Source organism: Leopardus geoffroyi, chromosome B4, assembly GCF_018350155.1.
Source record: "Leopardus geoffroyi isolate Oge1 chromosome B4, O.geoffroyi_Oge1_pat1.0, whole genome shotgun sequence".
In the NCBI taxonomy this organism is placed as follows: Eukaryota; Metazoa; Chordata; class Mammalia; order Carnivora; family Felidae; genus Leopardus; species Leopardus geoffroyi.
In genome coordinates this window covers 90,531,593-90,550,149 of record NC_059341.1, presented here as the reverse complement: position 1 = coordinate 90,550,149, position 18,557 = coordinate 90,531,593, and the positions used below count along the sequence as shown (strand labels likewise).

Here is an 18,557-nt window from a genome sequence, read left to right as displayed (position 1 = left end):
ATGGGATTGAGCCCCGTGTCGGACTCTGTGAGAAGTAAGGAGCCTGCTTAAGATTCATGCTCTCTCTCCCACTGCCCCTCCCCACCCCCAGATAAAAAATAAAAATAAAAATCTAACATAGGGGCGCCTGGGTGGCTCAGTCGGTTAAGCGTCCGACTTTGGCTCAGGTCATGATCTCATGGTCCGTGAGTTCGAGCCCCGCGTCGGGCTCTGTGCTGACAGCTCAGAGCCTGGAGCCTGCTTCCGATTCTGTGTCTCCCTCTCTCTCTGCCCCTCCCCAGTTCATGCTCTGTCTCTGTCTCAAAAATAAATAAACATTAAAAAAAATTTTTTTTTTAATCTAACATAAAAATTAATGTTTATCAATGGGGCAACCTGACTGAGGGCTTTCAAAGTCAACATCAGGAATGAACGAATTTCCTTCCTCACAAAAGCCAAATCAACCAGATGTAATTTTAACATCTACCTTGTGTCTGACACTTACACCTATATTAACCCATCAAATCATCGCCACCACCTTTTGAGATCATTACATTTACTTCACGTGTGAGAAAATAGGGACACACTAAGATTAGCCTCAAATTTTATACAATGGTTGAGAAAGAGGCTGACATCTAGATCCATGCTAAACTTTCCACTGTACTTCATTGCTTTTCTAATTGTAGAGGATACTTTAGCTCGCAAAATACCATAACCAACAGAGAACACTGTGTCTTTTAATTCTGGGCCTCTGATTTTTTTAGGGAGAGGGGATAGTTCTAATATTTTCTTTTTTTTTTTTTTTTAAGTTTATTTATTTTGTTAGAGTGAGATGCTTTAACCAACTGAGCCACCCAGGTGTCCCTGTAATATCTTCAGTGGACATTTATTTACTATTAAAACTGACTTGGTGACCACTACTAAACTGGGGCAGACATGATGTATAGAGAACTGAAATAATTAGCAGTAACCTTCAGTAAAATTTAATTTTTTTAATACCAGTAGTAGAAATCCTTATTTCTTTTTTTTTCTATTTTTTTAATTTTTTTTTTATTTATTTTTGAGACAGAGAGACACAGCATGAGCAGGGGAGGGGCAGAGAGAGAGAGGGAGACACAGAATCCGAAACAGGCTCCAGGCTCCAAGGTGTCAGCACAGAGCCCGACACGGGGCTCGAACCCACAAACCGTGAGATCACGACCTGAGCTGAAGTCGGACGCTCAACCGACTGAGCCACCCAGGCGCCCCAACCCTTATTTCTTAAACTAAAAAAGCATCACTGAGAACGAGAAATTGACGGTATACCATCACACAGAATAAGCTCACATCCCTGAATGGAATTCCGTTACTCTCCAAAACCCATATTTAGTCGCTCAATGAGATATGGCTCAAGTTTAGGAAAAGCACTGTTCTTGTCTTTCCATCAATCAGCATTCACCACACCTTTTCTACAGTCTCTTATCCTCATCCCTTTATCGAAGTACATTTTTAGAAACTTGACTGTGCTTTGAGAATGTGCTTGTTCCTTTCGCCTATTGATTCAACAGACGTTAAGTAACACACAGCCTCTGTTACATACATTAACCATGGCTCCTGCCTTAAAAATTTATTCCTCCAAATGGCCGCAAGGGCTGAAAGGGGAAAAAAGACGAGAGAGTGGGAAATCGGGAGGAGGAGGGTCCACATCATATCTGTGCTCCAAATCTAACACTTGCGTAATTACTGCTTCTAGCACCAGGCACTTTTTCCAAGAAAGTGGCCCCTCTGGTTTCTATTTAAAACTTTTGAGTTTTATAACAGGAGACAATAGCTAAACAGTGTTAACATATAATAACTAAAATTTATTGAATGCTTGACACTATTCTAAGCACTTTCCAGGATAGATCCAAAGACCACACATACACGTACCTCTCAAACCCTTCGTTACTAGAACCTGCACTCCCAGCCAGGCAGGATCAGAACTCACCACTTCCTCCCAAAAACACCATGCCAGGGGCATCAAGGAAGTTCCACCTCAACAAAGGAACAAGTTCTGGCCTCCAACTGGAGTATCAAGATCCATTACACATGGAAACAACATGCAGCTACATTACAGGTTAAATAACTGAATTATTTCCTCCTTTCCCCTAACACATGCACACATACACAGACCCCTTTCACGCTTGTACTCTTTTCTCCTTAGTACCTATCACTACTTAATGTATCATATATTTCAGGCAATTATCTTGTTTATTACTGCCTTCTGAGCTCCCTGTGGACAGGGTATTCTTTTCTCTGTTTTGGTGTCCAGTACCAAGGGCAAAGCCTGGCATGCAGGTGATGCTCCACAAACACTGCTGAATGAAAGAAACAGGCAGGTTTTGGTGGGTACACCATCAATGGAGGTAGCCTGTTACGCATCAAGTCAATCACATAATTTTACCTAAAGAACACTATTATTGAGAAAACCAAGTTGAGCTTGTTTGTCACGGCTACAATTCCAGTGCATCGTGGAGCCAGAATCTGAACCCAATGCCTACCACTGGAGGGCTCTTCCCTTGTACAGAAAGCCTTCTGATTGCCCCAGATTTAGAAACAAACCCCGAGAACACACATTCGCAAGTACAGGGTTGCTGCAGTATATTCTGTTGACTTCAATGGATTGGTTTGTTGTTGTTGTTGTTGTTGTTGTTTTTTAAGATTTTATTTTTAAGCTCTACCCCCAAAAGGAGCTCAAACTCACAACCCCGAGATCAACAGTCCCGGGTTCCAACGACAGGTGCCCCCTGTTGACTTTAACATTTAACAAATGCAAAATAAAGCTCCTTGTGCACCCATGGAGAAGACAGGAAGTTGACGGGGTAAGGCCAGGTGACTGCCTCCCAAATCCCCCACATTCAAGAGACCAGACAGGAGGCGGGAAAAGGACAATGGTATACCCTGACAAGCCCCTCTACAAATACATCCTCCAAAGCAGAAGGGGTGGCTAGGCTGGATGAAAGCAAACCAACAGGGAATCAGCTTGCTCAAAACACACCCAGCAGTTATCCTGAAACAGACTGCCTGAAAGGAAGAGATTTTCCAGAAACTTCTCCATTTTTTTCCTAACTTCCAAGTATTGTGCATTGAGCATGTATTATCTTAGTCACCAGGGAAAACATATTTTAAAGACGTTTCCCTGCATTTAAAATATAAAATAAATGACAGTATCATAGCCTATTTAAAAAAAAAAAAAACACAAAAGAAATGATTTGTGACCTACTCCTTAAAGGTCAAGAAATCAGATTAATGACCAAGTAGAAACTTAACTTATGAAATATGAAATTGTATCTGTCCCTAACAGTACCTAGCCAGGTTTAGGCAACAGTTTCCTTATAATACAAGCCAACATAGACTCAGTATTCATACCCTTAAACACAATAAGATAGCTCTTTAATAATTTCCTTTTAAATGCCTATTACAACAGCTTCTAAATGTAACTGTGAATGATAATGGAATTAGCAAGTGGAAAGAAGTGTTGCTTTTAGTGTAATTATTTTCTAGTGTCCCTTTTCTAGGGAAAAAAAACCCAGAATTTGTTTACAGGAGCATTGTTAATAATACCTAATTCTTAGCGTTTTTCATTCCTTTTTTTAAAGTTTATTTGAGAGAGAAAGCAAGCATGATGACAGAGGGGCAGAGAGAGTGGGAGAGAGAGAATCCCAAGCAGGCTCCACAGAGCCCCACAAAGGGCTCAGTCTCATGAACCGTGAGATCATGACCTGAGCCAAAGTCAGGCGCTTAACCAACTGAGCCACCCAGGGGCCCTAGCATTGATTTTTCTATACTTCCTTTCAAAATTTGCTCTATTCTGAATAAGTGCTTTTCCATATGGAAAAGTGACAGGGAAATAAAGACTGATTTACTTACGAAATTCACAAACAAATCAAATCAAAATAAAGTACTCCGCAAAAACTGATGCCTCCCTGATCCAGAAGTGAACTTCAAGTGGGCGTAGGACATGACCTGGGAATTCAGCACAAGAGCTAGGGACCCAGTTTTTCTAAGCCTGTCCAGTTTGCTTGGACTTCTTCATTACTAAGCGAGTGACCACAGTTGGGGTTTCGCTTAAGAGGAACTAATCTTATCAGGAAATTACTTTGTATTTCAAACTGTTCCAAAAATATCACATCCTTGCCTCCCTTCACCTCCCTACCTCCTCCCTCACCTCCTCCTCCTCCCTGGTAAAGAATTTATTTAACAGATGAAGACTGCCTCTGAGAATGAGCTCTCCCTAAAAACACTAACAGCATATAAAGTGTGTTTTGAAACTAGACTCTCCAAGCTCATGATCAATGACCCATCAGACTTTCATGTTTCCCCTCCGTCATTTGTTCCTAGCAAATTAATTTTCAACTAGTCATATATGGCTTCTGTGCTACAGACTGAATGTTTGCATCCTCCTGATACTTGTATGTTGAAGTGCTAATCCCCAGTGAGATGGTATTAGGAGGTGGGGTTGTGGGACTTGATCAGGTTCCTGAGGGATTAGTGCCCTCAGAAAAGACTCCAGAGAGCTCCTCCACCCCTGTGAGCACCAGGGAGGACACAGCAAAATACTACTGTGAAGCAGGAAGCAGGCCCTCACCAGACACCCAACGTGCACGGCCCTCGTCTTGGCCTTCTAAGCCGCTAGAACTGTGAGACATAAAATCCTGGGGTTTATATGCCACCCAGTCTACGCTGTGTTGTTACAGGACACTGTAAACATGTTTCGTCTCGGGTTTGTATTCTTGTGTCCTCCACTGACTACCCCGTCAGTTCCTGAAGGAACTAGCAGGGTGTCTGGCCTTGTGTTGCCCCCAGGAAACAGGAGAGCCGTCAGGTAAGTCTGCCTCTTCCTCATCCTGGTGGCTCCTCACAAAAGTGCACAGCTCCTCTGGCACCATGAGGACTTCTTTCTTCCATGATGAATTTTCAGGCTATAAACAAGTCTTACTCTTCCACTGACACTGTCTTTTTTAAGAGTGCATCTGTGGGCATCAAATGTCAGCTATGTACTGATTTGACTACTTTAAACCGGGTTCCAGACATTTCACTGCCACCCCCCAAATACTACCTAAATAGTGCCGCCCACACTTACTACCACAGATGAGCACACTATGCGATGGGACACTCGGCAAAAAGCAAATGCATCTCTCCCAACCTCCCTCGGGATTATCAATGCCTCGGGGCACACGTTTACCTTTCTCCAGGGCAGAGCTCAATTTCTGGGACACAGGAGATGCTCCAGGAATGACAGGTGGGAGGATGAGAAGGAAGGTACAGTAGGTGGAGACCTCGCTGAGCATCTGGTTCGTCCCTCACACATACTCGAGATAGTGGCAGAAGCTAAGCTACTGGAACCAGTGCTCAGTCTGGTGGAGAATTCAGATGCCATGTCCCACTCTCTTTTCTTCCAAAGTGATTTTACTCTTAATTAATTTCTGTGCGTGTGTGTGTGTGTGTGTGTGTGTTTAAATATATATAACATAGAACTTAAAATTTTAGGGGCACCTGGCTGGCTCAGTGAGTAGTGCATGTGACTCTTGATCTCGAGATTATAAATTTGAGTCCCATGCTGGGTGTAGCGATTACTTAAAAGTAAGTCTTAGGGGCGCCTGGGTGGCTTAGGCGGTTAAGCCTTGGACTCTTGGTTTTGGCTCTGGTCATGATCTCACGGTTCGTTGAGTTTAAGCCCCGAGTCAGGCTCTGTGCTGAGAGCATGAAGCCTACTAGGGATTCTCTCTCTACCTCTCTCTCTGCCCCTCCCCTGCATGAACGCGCGCTCTCTCTCTCTCGTGCTCTCTCTCTCTCTCTCTCTCAAGATAAACATTTTAGGAGCGCCTGGGTGGCTCAGTCGGTTAAGCGGCCGACCTCGGCTCAGGTCATGATCTCGCAGTCCGTGGGTTCGAGCCCCGCGTCGGGCTCTGTGCTGACAGCTCAGAGCCTGGATGGAGCCTGTTTCAGATTCTATGTCTCCCTCTCTCTGACCCTCCCCCGTTCATGCTCTGTCTCTCTCTGTCCCCAAAAAAAATGTTAAAAACAATATTTAAAAAAAAAAAAAGATCAACATTTTAAAAAGATAAAAGAAAAAAATACTTTACAAAAAAAGAATTTAACATTTTACCCATTTTCTTTTAATTTTAGGTAAGCTCTACACCCCATGTGGAGCTTGAACTCATGACCCCAAGATCAAGAGTTGCCAGCTCTACTGACTGAGCCAGCCAGGCACCCCACATTTTACCCATTTTTTAAAGTAAACTCCACACCCGACATGGGGCTCAAACTGACCATGACATCAAGAGTCACACGCTCTGCTACGCCAGCCAGACGCCCCTCATTTTACTGATTTTAAGTGTACAGTTCTGGGGCATTAAGTACAGTTTCACACAGTTCTGCAACATACCAACACCCATCTCCAGGCTGCTTTCACCTTCCCGAACTGAAACTCTGTATCTGTTGTATCTCCCTATTTTCCTCTCCCCCAGCCTCTGGCAACCACCATTCTACTTTATCTCTATAAATGTCATTACATTAGGTAGCTCATGTAAGTGGAATCCTGTAACATTTGTCTTTTTGTGCCTTAGCTTAAGGTCTCCAAGATTCATCCACATTAGAGCATGTGTCAGGATTTTACTTTAGACAACTACTTTGTTGACAGCCTGGAATGGTCCATAAATTAAGGGACCAATATCATGAAGTCCCAGATTTTCCAACGGGCAGACAGGCCCATTTCTCTGATCGCTTTTTGCTCAAGCGAGCCTTCAGCCTGTTTTTTCTGGTCTCTGGGCTAAAAGACACAGGCTTGTGTAAACAACATTCACTGCACAAATTCAGGGCCACTCAGCATTTCCTTACCACCAGAAGATAAGAGCGTTAAAGGTTCTTTATCTTTCATTTCAACTACTTTGGGAGATCTGGCAAATGGAAAAAGGAAAGCAGGAAATCACAAGCAATTTGGGAATCTTCTCTGCGCTAAAAATTAGTAACATCTCTTTTTTAAAGTTATTTAGATATAACTCACGTAACCATAAAATTCACCCACGTGAAGCACACAAGTCAGTGGTTTTAGTATACTCACAATGTATACAACCATTCCCAAGATCTAAATTTACAATATTCACAGACCCAGAAATCCTATCCCCATTAGTATTGGACCCCACTCCTTCCCATTATGCCATCTCAAAGTTAGTATCTCGTTAACAGTCTTCCATTCCAGGGGCACCTGGCTGGCTCAGTCAGCGGAGTGTGGGACTCTCAATCTCAGGGTTGTGGGTTCTAGCCCCACGTTGGATGTAGAGACTACTTTAAAATAAAATCTTAAAAAAAGTCTTACATTCCTTCTACATCTTCCAAAGTACTTAGCAAGTACTTAAAAGTCCGGTATGTACCTGTCCATCACCATCAGATGCATATACACCTATGCCACAAATAACCTCAAAAATAATTCAGTCTAGTAAACATTACATTCAGAAATTTTGTAAGTAGGCATATCCCAAGATCTCCTCCTCCGACAATGAGATTCCAGTTAAAAAAAAAAAATGGGGGGGGGGGGGCGGTGCACTTGGGTGGCTCAGTTGGTTAAGCTTCTGACTTTGGCTCAGGTCATGATCTCAGGGTTCATGAGTTTGAGCCCCGTGTCGGGCTCTGTGCTGACAGCTCAGAGCCTGGAGTCTGCTTCCGATCCTGTTGTCTCCCTCTCTCTCTCTCTGCCCCTTCCCCACTCGTGCTCTGTGTGTGTGTCTCTCTCTCTCCAAAGAAAAATGGAAAAAAACTTTTTTTTTAATTTTTTTAAAAATAGAAAAAGTTTTTAAGCTAGATGTATATTCCTAAAACAGCACCATGTTCTGTTTTTTGTTTTTGTTTTCTACAATTAAATAATTTTAGAAGACATAACAATGGCTAAAACAAGCATTTCAGGAGTGGGCTCCTCTCCATAGCATCCAGGACTCTCTTCTCAGTCCCCTGCCTCGCCACCACCCCAGGAAACTAGATCTGGCCAGCTGTTCCATGAAGATTCGGCCTCATTCCCTCCAAAAACAACACATACAGGCCACTGAATGATACTTCATTTGATAACGTGCATTTTTTTTTTTAATTTTGATACTGTATCCTCTTAAATGAAGCCATTTCGAAGAAATGGGATATCGCAGGGCACCTGGGTGGCTCTGTTGTTAAACACCTGACTTCAGCTCAGGTCATGATCTCACAGTTCGTGAGTTTGAGCCCCACATGGGGTGAGCATGAGCCCCACTTTGAGTGAGCTCGTGCCCCACTTCGGGTTAAAACAAAAAAAACAAAAACAAAAACAAAAACACGAGCCCTGATTTCTCTCTTTCTGACCCTTGTGGGATTCTCTCTCTCTCTCTCTCTGCCTCTCACTCACTTGAGCTCTCTCTCTCTCTCTCTCAAAAAAGGAAAAAAAAGAAATGGGACATCACAAGATTTTAAGGTAAACTATTTGGTCACAGAAATACTAAATACGAAATAAAATACCTGTGGGCCTTATGTAGATTTGAACACCTCTACAGATTTATACCAGTGTTGCTCAGAGGGAAGCAGGTGCTTTGTGCACAAACTACTTTGTTAAACAGTGAACCGTCATGAACCTGTAGGTCATCCTTGGGCAGGGGCCATGCTAATCTTCTCTGCATCATTCCAATTTTAGTGTATGTGCTGAAGTGAATGTGTCCACAAACCATCTGTGAATTAAGCATCTCCCCTTGCTCTCACTTCACTCTGGAGCGGATTTCTCCTGGGACGGGTATCGGTGTCATTAGCTCTTAAGACTAGTAAGTCATGGCACATAAGTAGTTTTGTTTTGTCGTTTGAATAGCATCCATGGAAGTTAATGCAAAAACAAAGATGCACATGACTGAAATCATTTACTTGGAAATGAGAGAAGGGAACCTTGGTGAATTAGTTTCAGATGGAAGATAGTTTTAATTAAAAATTGGACTAGTGGTGGGGCACCTGGGTGGCTCAGTTGGTTAAGTGTCCAACTCTTAATTTTGGCTCAGGTCGTGATCTCACAGTTCATGGGTTTGAGCCCCGCATCAGGCTCTGTACTCATAGTACGGAGCCTGCCTAGGATTCTCTCTCTCCCTCTCGCTTTTTGCCCCTCCCTGATTCTCGCACATGCACGCGCTCTCTCTCAAAATAAAATGTTTAAAAAAAAAAAAAATTTAGACTAGTGGCTAGACGATTATGCCAAGGTAGAAAATACTTCTCCTAGTGCTACTAAAGTGATTTTAGTGGGAGTCAGAATTGAGAGAACGGAGGGAAAATGGGCAATCTGACACTGGAGCGATAATATCTTTCTCCAACATGAATTTGCTCTTGGATCCAGAGGAGCTCCACTAACAACCGCCCTCTACCAACCTGGTGATCCTGGAGGGTGAACCGGAGTTAGGACCCGGTTAGGTCATCCTCAGTCATCACTCCACAGACATGCTTCTGGTTGAGTACTGAAGACACCAAGACTTTAAAGAGAATTTGGGGCCCCTGGGTGGCTCAGTCGGTTAAGTATCCAACTCTTTGATTTTGGCTCAGGTCATGATCTCACGGTCATGGGTTGGAGCCTGCATCTGGCTCTGCACTGACAGAATGGAGTCTGCTTGGGATTTTCTCTCTCCGCCCCCTCTCTGCTCCTCCCCCGTGTATGCATTCTCTCTCAAAAAAAAAAAAAAAAAAAAGTCTGAGCACCTACCATGAAGCAAGCACTGTGCTACAGCATACACAGAAAGGTGGAGAAAGTTTAAAAACAATGCCTTTAAAGAAGTCACAGATCTGGTTGTACAAAGCAAAACAAAAATATGTCATCATTCAGAAAATTATACTATTCAAGAAACCTTAAGATTACACTGTTTATTCTGCCATTAGAACCTCAGCTAATTTGGAGTCACGATGCCACTCCTCTTCATCCCTATTCAAAAAGGATATTGCTGATACACTGAAAAGCATGATAATCTAATGTTGTAAATCTCAAGCTACTGCCTTAGATCTTCCAATATTTCAAAATAAGAACGTTTGGGGGTGCCTGGCTGGCTCAGTCAGTGCTATGTGCAACTCCAAGTCATATAGTTTACAGGACTAAAAGTAAATACTCAGAGCAGGGACTTTCCAAGAAGTGCGGTTTACTGTAAGCAAATACGTGTAAGAATCCATAGGAAGCACCCAAAATGGCAAATCACTTTGGTGCAAGTTTAGTGTAACTAACTGCTTCTGTAAGGTACAGGAAGAGGCAGGATCCCTACAACTTCCTAGTAAACATCTCCTGGAGTGCAAAGGCAATTTTATTTTAGCCACAGAAGACAACTCATTAGCCAACTATTGATTAAATATTTGAATCTGATCTTCTCTGTCAGCTCAGAACTCAGCACATTATGGGAGTCATGAGATAGGGACATTGAGGCACTGCTTCAGCCTGGCTCGGAGGCTCTGCTTCCTCTTCTCCTTGGGGAGGATCAAATTTGCTCATCACGCTGGCGAAACGACAGCTGGGAGGGCGGGCCAGATCAAAGTTAACATCCAGGGGCTCAAAGAATAGGATGAATCCAAGATGAACTAAAGGCACATGTAAGGTCTACACTTGTGATCCCTCCACTCCCCCTCCAAAAAGACAGAAGTATATTATTATCTTTGTAACAAGAGAGGAGTAAATGGTCCCCCTCTACTTCGTGCTCATCAAAAAATGCCTAATTTGGGGGATGCCTTATTTAAAGAGCAATAGTGGAAAGAGGACCAATTGACAGATGATGGTAACAAAGGCTCTGAAAACTCCACAGGAGGAGTAAGCACTGGGGAGGTTCAGCATGGGAAAAGGAAACCAGGGAGATACGGAGCCCACTCTGCAAAAGCAAAGCCCACTCTGTGAAAGCTACACAAGGAGACAGTTTGGCTTGTTTTACCAAAAAGCTTTTCCGATCTTCCAAAAACAGCTGCCTGGGAAACTGGCAAGCTCTCTGTTCTGGAAGTGTTTAAGCAGGGACATCATGACCACTTTGGAAACCAGACACATTTAATACTGCTCTCTTGCCTAGCCAGGTGTCAACATTTCCATCTTCTGACTCTCCTGGGATCTGACTGTGTCCTAGAGGGGAGCTCAAGACCCATTTTCCTTACCGATTCTAACATGCAGCATGGGGAGGGAAAGTACATTAGAATAAATAGAGGCATTTTTAAAAATCCAAATAGCAGGGCACCTGGGTGGCTTAGTCACTTAATAGTCCAACTCTTGATTTCAGCTCAGGTCACTGTCCCCTGGTTTGTGAGTTTGAGCCCCACATCAGGCAGATTCTCTCCTCTCTCTGCCCCTCCCCAGCTCACATGCTCTCTCTCTCAAAATAAATAAACAAAAATCCAAGTGACTGCTGTGACCCCAGAACACCCATCAAAGCTTCCAGGTAGGCCCAGCCACTGTATTTCCATGAGTTTTATGAGCAATTCTGACAACCATCCTGGGTGAACCCCACCACTCTAGAGTTCCAGCCAGGAGCCCCAGTCCACTTCCACAGCTACAACCAGTTTTGTGTTCATTTTCTCCAGCCTAGATCTCCCTCCTGACCCTCCGTTCGACATGGCCAACATCCTACTGCAATGCCATACCCGCTGCCCAAAGAACCTTTCCAAAGTGGGAAATATCTCAAAGGTTGCAGGGCCGACATTCAGGAAGTGCCTCCTTGACCTGCTCCAGGTTTGAGGACCAAATTTATGCCTGCCATCAAACACAAACACCTGTTGGGAGCCCAGATTCCATCCCTTAGCCCAAACTCTAGTGCCCATCTGCCTGAGGTCCAGCCACTTTCCAAGGTACAGGTCTCATTGCTTCTACACAAAGCCTGGTACCAGGGCAGCCACAGCACATCGTCAGGAGTTTTCCTCTGCACTTTCTATGTCATGGTCAGCCATATGCATTTCCTACCTTGGGTACCTCACACAGGACTCTTAAAACTGGACTGATTTCTCATGAACTGTTTAATACTCCTAAAAGGACCTAAAAACAACCCCACGAATAAAACAAATATGGGCTTCATTTATTTTTTAAGTTATTTATTGAGAGAGAGAGAGAGAGAGAGAGAGAGAGAAAGAACGAGCAGGGGTGTGGCAGAGAAAGGGTGAGAAAGAATCCTAAGCAGGTTCCACACTCAGCACAGAGCCCGATGTGGGGCTCGATGCTACAATCCTGAGATCCCGACCTGAGCCAGAATTAAGAGTCAGCCCCTTAACCCACTGAGCCACCCAGGCACCCCGGAGTTCGTTTACTGTTGATTAATGATAAATCACATGTGGATGAATCACATGACATTGCATTGGGCAAAAGCTGTCAGCTACAGAAAGAGACTATACTCCAGATTTCATTTATATGAAGCACACAGCCTGCTTCAGATCCTCTGTTCCCCTCTCCTTCTGCCCCTCCCCCACTTGCATTCACGCTCTTAAAAAATAAAGAAATAAACTTTAAACTAAAAGTACAGTGGTTCTAGCGGAGAGGTGAAAATATTACTGATTAGGAATGGATACAAAAGTGCTCGCTTCAGCAGCACATGGTGGGGGGGGGGGGAGGAATGGACACAAAAGAACCTTCTGGGGTACCAGAAACATACTCTATTTTGAGCTGGAAATAGCTGGTAGTTTGGTAGTTGGGAGGGGCAAGAGGGGAGGGAAACTGAGGGGAACAGACACGCATTAAGCTGTACAATTAAGATTTATACATTTTACTTTATACTAGTCATACCTCGATTTTCAAAATTCAAATACCTACACAAACAAAGATGAGGATTCTGTGTCTGAAGATAAACCACACTCCATTCTTAACCTCAGGAAGAAAATATCTTTTGTTTTGGGTTTTTGTTGTTGTTGTTTTTGGTAAAAGATGACAGAAGGCTAGTAACAAAAAGTTTTACTTAATAAAACAACACAGCTAAAGAACACAAAAACTTTCAAAATGGCAATATTTAAAAAAAATTTTTTTTAATGTTTATTTTTGAGAGAGAGAGCACAAACAGGGGAAGGGCAGAGAGAGGGAGAGAGAGAAAGGATCTGAAGCAGGCTGCAGGCTCTGAGCTGTCAGCACAGAGCCCGACGTGGGGCTCGGATCTACAAACCGTGAGATCATGACCTGAGCCTAAGTCAGACGCTTAACTCACTGAGCCACCCAGGTGCCTCAATAAACATTTTTTAAAAAGGATAAATTCATCTGTAATACACTGTCCTGTAAATGGTGGGTAACAATACCTATCTCACAGGGTTGCTGTGATAGTTGACTGAGGAGATCACATAATAAAGCACTTAATACAGTACCTATTCATCAATACAGTCCATACTCATCACTCTTGATTTGCCATAATTATCTGTCCATCTCCTTCAATCCCTTTCAGCCCATCCCTCAAAAATTCTCAGCCCAGCAGGCATTCAGTATCGGCAAAATAAACTCAGAGGCTCTCTCCGAGCAGGCAAACCATCAACAACTCCCACCTGATTCCGCAAGAAAATACAAACCTGTTGAGGCTGTGCTTCTGACACCAGTGTCTGTACAAACCTTGGGGCTTACCAAGGTGTACTGGAGGTCAGGTAAATATGGTATATGTACCGGAGGCGGTCTCACTTAAAACCTCGAAGAAGGGCGCCTGGGTGGCGCAGTCGGTTAAGCGTCCGACTTCAGCCAGGTCACGATCTCGCGGTCCGTGAGTTCGAGCCCCACGTCAGGCTATGGGCTGATGGCTCAGAGCCTGGAGCCTGTTTCCGATTCTGTGTCTCCCTCTCTCTCTGCCCCTCCCCCGTTCATGCTTTGTCTCTCTCTGTCCCAAAAATAAATAAAAACGTTGAGAAAAAAAATTAAAAAAAAAAAAAAAAAAAAAAAAAAAAAAAAAAAACCTCGAAGAAAACGTAGGTGTTTTTTAGCAGACGTTAAGAAGGCTGCGACGTTCGCCAAGGCAGCACAAAGCACTGCTGAGAAGTCTTCGGCGCCCAGCCGCGGGCACTGAAGTGTGGTTCACTGGCCCTCATTCTCCCTGACCCACCCACATCCTCTCCTGCTCTCCCCACCTTCATTTCAGGAACAGTTTTCACAGCTCGGGCACCAGGAATTTAGAATATTCCTGCTCTCTACCTTATAAAACTCTAATTAAGGTACTCCTGGTTTCTTAATGCAATTTTAACTGATGATGGCTTGGGCTGTTTCCTTGAATTGTCAACACCACTCTGTCTGGCTTACTAACCCAGTAAAACAAAATATTTATTTTCAGCAAGTCGACACGCAAAAATCGAAAGAACAGGAAACTACAGTTAAGAGAAACAAAATACCACAGTAAGATTAACAAACGATATGCACTTTTAAGGATGCTCTTAAGAAGTCGCCATTGTATGAAAGTGTATTTTGGACACAACTATATGCATGCCACAACGAATGGTAACTTTATTTAAATAATTAGTCAATCAAGGGGAACAAATGAAACTCTAAGAGAAACTGAAAAATCAAACTGTCCTTTTTAGGATTAACCTGCAGGAACCTCCGGCTGTTTCTACCCAGAATAAAATTCATATGCAAATGTTTTTCTTTTTTTTTTTTTTTTTTTTACACTTTTTTTTTTTTTTTAATTTTTTTTTTCAATGTTTATTCATTTTTGGGACAGAGAGAGACAGAGCATGAATGGGGGAGGGGCAGAGAGAGAGGGAGACACAGAATCGGAAACAGGCTCCAGGCTCTGAGCCATCAGCCCAGAGCCTGACGCGGGGCTCGAACTCACGGACCGTGAGATCGTGACCTGGCTGAAGTCGGACGCTTAACCGACTGCGCCACCCAGGCGCCCCCAAATGTTTTTCATTTACAAAAGAAAAACAAGACAATTATAGGAGGGGAAAAAAAACAACACAGAAGCCAAATGAGATTTATCCTATCACCCAGAGAAGTAAACCCTTTGGGGTTTTCTTTTTCCCCTCTCTATTCTTGCATTTAACCTATACATGCCTTTTTTTTTTTTTTTTTTTTTTTTAATGTTTATTTTATTCTTGAGAGACAGAGAGTGACAGAGCACAAGCTGGGGAGGTGAGGAGTGAGAGGGAGACACAGAATCCAAAGCAGGCTCCAGGCTCTAAGCTGTCAGCACAGAGCCCGACACGGGGCTCGAACTCACGAACCGTGACCTGAGCCGAAGTCAGATGTTCAAGCGACTGAGCCACCCAGGCACCTGTATACATGCCATTTTTATTTTTTAAAAAAAATTTTGTTTAACGTTTTATTTATTTTTGAGACACGGAGAGACAAAGCATGAACAGGGGAGGGTCAGAGAGAGGGAGACACAGAATCTGAAACAGGTTCCAGGCTCTGAGCTGTCAGCACAGAGCCCGACGCGGGGCTTGAACTCACGGACCGTGAGATCATGACCTGAGCCGAAGTCGGCTGCTTAACCGACTGAGCCACCCAGGCGCCCCTACATGCCATTTTTAAAATCTTTTCCAATTAAAAAATGTCGTGAAGATCTGTGTATTGAATACTTTAACAACTGTTAACGTTTGTTGGTCAAAAGGTACAAAGTTTCGGTTCTGCGAGATGAGATTAAAGAGTTAACGCACAGGCAGGATAGGATGACTATAGTTAATATCATACTGATCCCAGGAAATATGCTACAACAGATTTCAGGTTGCTGGCATCACAAAAATAATGGTTAACGATGAAGAAATGACACATTAATTAGCTTGACGGCGATAATTCACTGTGTATATCAAGTCATGATGTTGTAGGTCTTAAATACGTAACAATTTTTATTTAAATGAAAATATATATGATATTTTGACATTTGAGTATTACTAGGGACTAGGCCCATGACTATGCTTTTTACATGCATGACCTTCTTTGACATTCAAAATAACCTCAAGAAAGCCGCGATGACAATGATCAGTTAAGAAACTTGCCCACACAACAATGTGAATACACTTAATGTCCCTTAATTATACACTTAAAAAGTGTTAAAATGGTAAAAGTTATGTTATGTATATTTTACCGTAATTTTTAAAAGAGAGAAAGAGACTCGCCCAAGGTCACACAGCTCTAAGGGGCAGCACCAGAGTCAGAATTCACAGTCTGGCTCTAGAACCTGAAGTTCTAGACACTGTAGCCTACAAATATTTTTTTTCCAATATAAATATTTTCAAATTGTTGAATGTCTGTATATTGGACAGGTTTGATGTTGGACCTTTACTCTGTTTCCAAATTTCCCACTATTAAAAACAATGCTTTGATGAGCCGCCTTAGAACAGATTTTTCATACATCCTTGGGTTTTGGGGGTTTGATTTTGTGGTTTTTGTTTTGTTTGTTTTTTAATTTAAGGGTACGCTTTTAGAGGTAGAACTGGTAGGTCAGAGCAGAAAGCAAACAATTTAAATAACCAGGTGGATGAGCCATCAACCAGAGCTCATTTTGATCAGCTTACAAGGAAGCCTAATACAGTAAGTAGATGATTTGCAACAAGTAACTGTAATTCGATGGCTCTAAGTCTCAGGGTAAGAATGGGGGGGGGGGGGGGGGGGAGACAACATGCCCGTGTGGCTCAGTTGGTTAGGTGTCCCACTTAGGCCAAGTCATGATCTCGTGGTTCATGAGTTCGAGTCCCGCGTCGGGCTCTGTGCTGACAGCTCAGAGCCTGGAGCCTGCTTCAGATTCTGTGTCTCCCTCTCTCTCTGCCCCTCTCTGCTCATGCGCGTGAGCTTGCTTGCGCATGTGCTCGCTCTCTCTCTCTCTCTCTCTCTCTCTCTCAAAAATAAACATTGTAAAAAAAAATCAATAAACATTAAAAAAATATTTTAAAAAAAGGAGAATCACTAGAAATTCAGAGAGTCACAAAGGAGGCTGTCCATGACTAAAGAAATGCTGCTATTGAAGAACACATTAACTGCCCATGAAATGTCCCTTGGAGTCCCCACCCTGACAGCTGTTCAGACTCGTGGGACCCGACCTCCACAGGGGTTCCCATTTGTTCTCTACTTTGACCATCACCTGCTTTAAAGTTCTTAGTTCAAACTAGTAGGACAGTTAAGAATATGTAAGAGGCCCTAAGATTTAATCAGTCGGTGATCTGATCGACATTAAATCTGCATAAATGCAAAGCTCACCCCTCACCCCCTCTCCTACAATGGGAAGGAGACCTTTCATGTACTCCGGCATAAAGTTTCTGTCAATAATGACTCATCATAGAACTTGTAACCAAGATCCATGAGAAGTAGCTCTCTTACGGATTCCTGCCAGAAGGAAATAAATGTTTGGAGAAACAACTAAACCATAATAGCAAATGGTTTTAGGTCTTACTGAAAAGAAGAGTTACATAAAAGTTCCTTTAAGAGACGTGGGGAAAACATGAAGAAACTGATATTATCAGCCTAAAGCCAGTCCAACAGGTCTCTTGGAAACCACAAACTAAACCTAGGCAGCTTGAGGAAGACTATAAGAAAACCTAACCGAACCCCCCACCCAGCCTTTGCCCAAAGGGAGCACTCCCCAGGTTATTCCAAAAAGATGCCATCAGGATTTATGCCATTCTTCATTCCCTTCTACTTGATCACTATGAGACAGAAAGAGGACTGAAGACGTTTTCAGTACAGCATGGACACTAAAGTCAATAATACTGCAGCATATATTTGAAAGTGGCTCAGAAAGGAGCAGTTAAGGTAGTTAAGTTCTCCTGACAAGAAAAAAAACAAGATACTGCCATTTGATGATCATTTTGCAACATATACAAATAATGAATCATTACCGGTCTACAACTGAAACTTACACACATCAGTTACACCTCAAATATGTTTTTTAGTTTAAAAAGACAGTTTCAAATAAATTACAGAAAATTTAAACACCACAAAAAAATGTTACTATCTACTCAAAAGTCTCCCCTGCCCCACCAAGCCATTCTCCCTGTACCTTCAGGTGAGCACAGATAACCAAAGAAATACAGTTTAGGAATTTCTTTTTTATAGTCTTTCTTTGCGATTTTAGGTGAAGATATGCAACCATATATCCAGTTAAGTGGAATTTTACACAAATCACTGAAGTTACCAACCATTAACACATAATAAATATTATCTTCTGTATTCCAACTTGTCCCCAAACCACAAGTTTCCACAGGTCCGTTACAGTTTCAAGAAAATATCAGCATACAAGTTAAAAAGAAATAATTAAATCCTCAAGCTTCCCAACTCAAAGATGGAACTGAAGTACTAACCCAATGAACATGAAGATACACATTCCCTTCCCTGTGACTAAGCGATTCCACTCCTGGGGATTACAACCTACAGAAAAGTTTTGCATACACGTGAAAGGAGGCACGTAAAGAAGTGTATTGCAATGTCATTTGTAATAGAGAAAAATGGGAGGAAATAGTAATTAAATGTCCATCAACAGGAAAATGGACACACTGTAGTGTATAGCAATTAAAAAGAATGAACTAGAGTAGCAAGAATCTCAAAAACAAAGCTAACAATAGACGTTGAGCTACAGAAGAAAATATGCAATAGGACACTACAGCCAGAAGTTTAAAAAAAAAAAACACGTAAAGTAACACTCAACTATCGATGATTAATATTTACATAG

At 42.6% G+C, this 18,557-nt stretch overlaps 1 protein-coding gene and 1 non-coding gene across 2 annotated transcripts in view; both read right to left on the bottom strand.

Moving 5' to 3' along the window:
• RASSF3 (Ras association domain family member 3) overlaps positions 1-18,557 on the bottom strand; it is a 72,957-nt gene that overhangs the window by 29,990 nt on the left and 24,410 nt on the right. The gene's annotated exons all lie outside the window — the stretch shown is intronic.
• Positions 8,565-8,674, bottom strand: LOC123592286. The gene has a single exon (XR_006709683.1). It is a non-coding gene; the product is annotated as a U6 spliceosomal RNA (small nuclear RNA).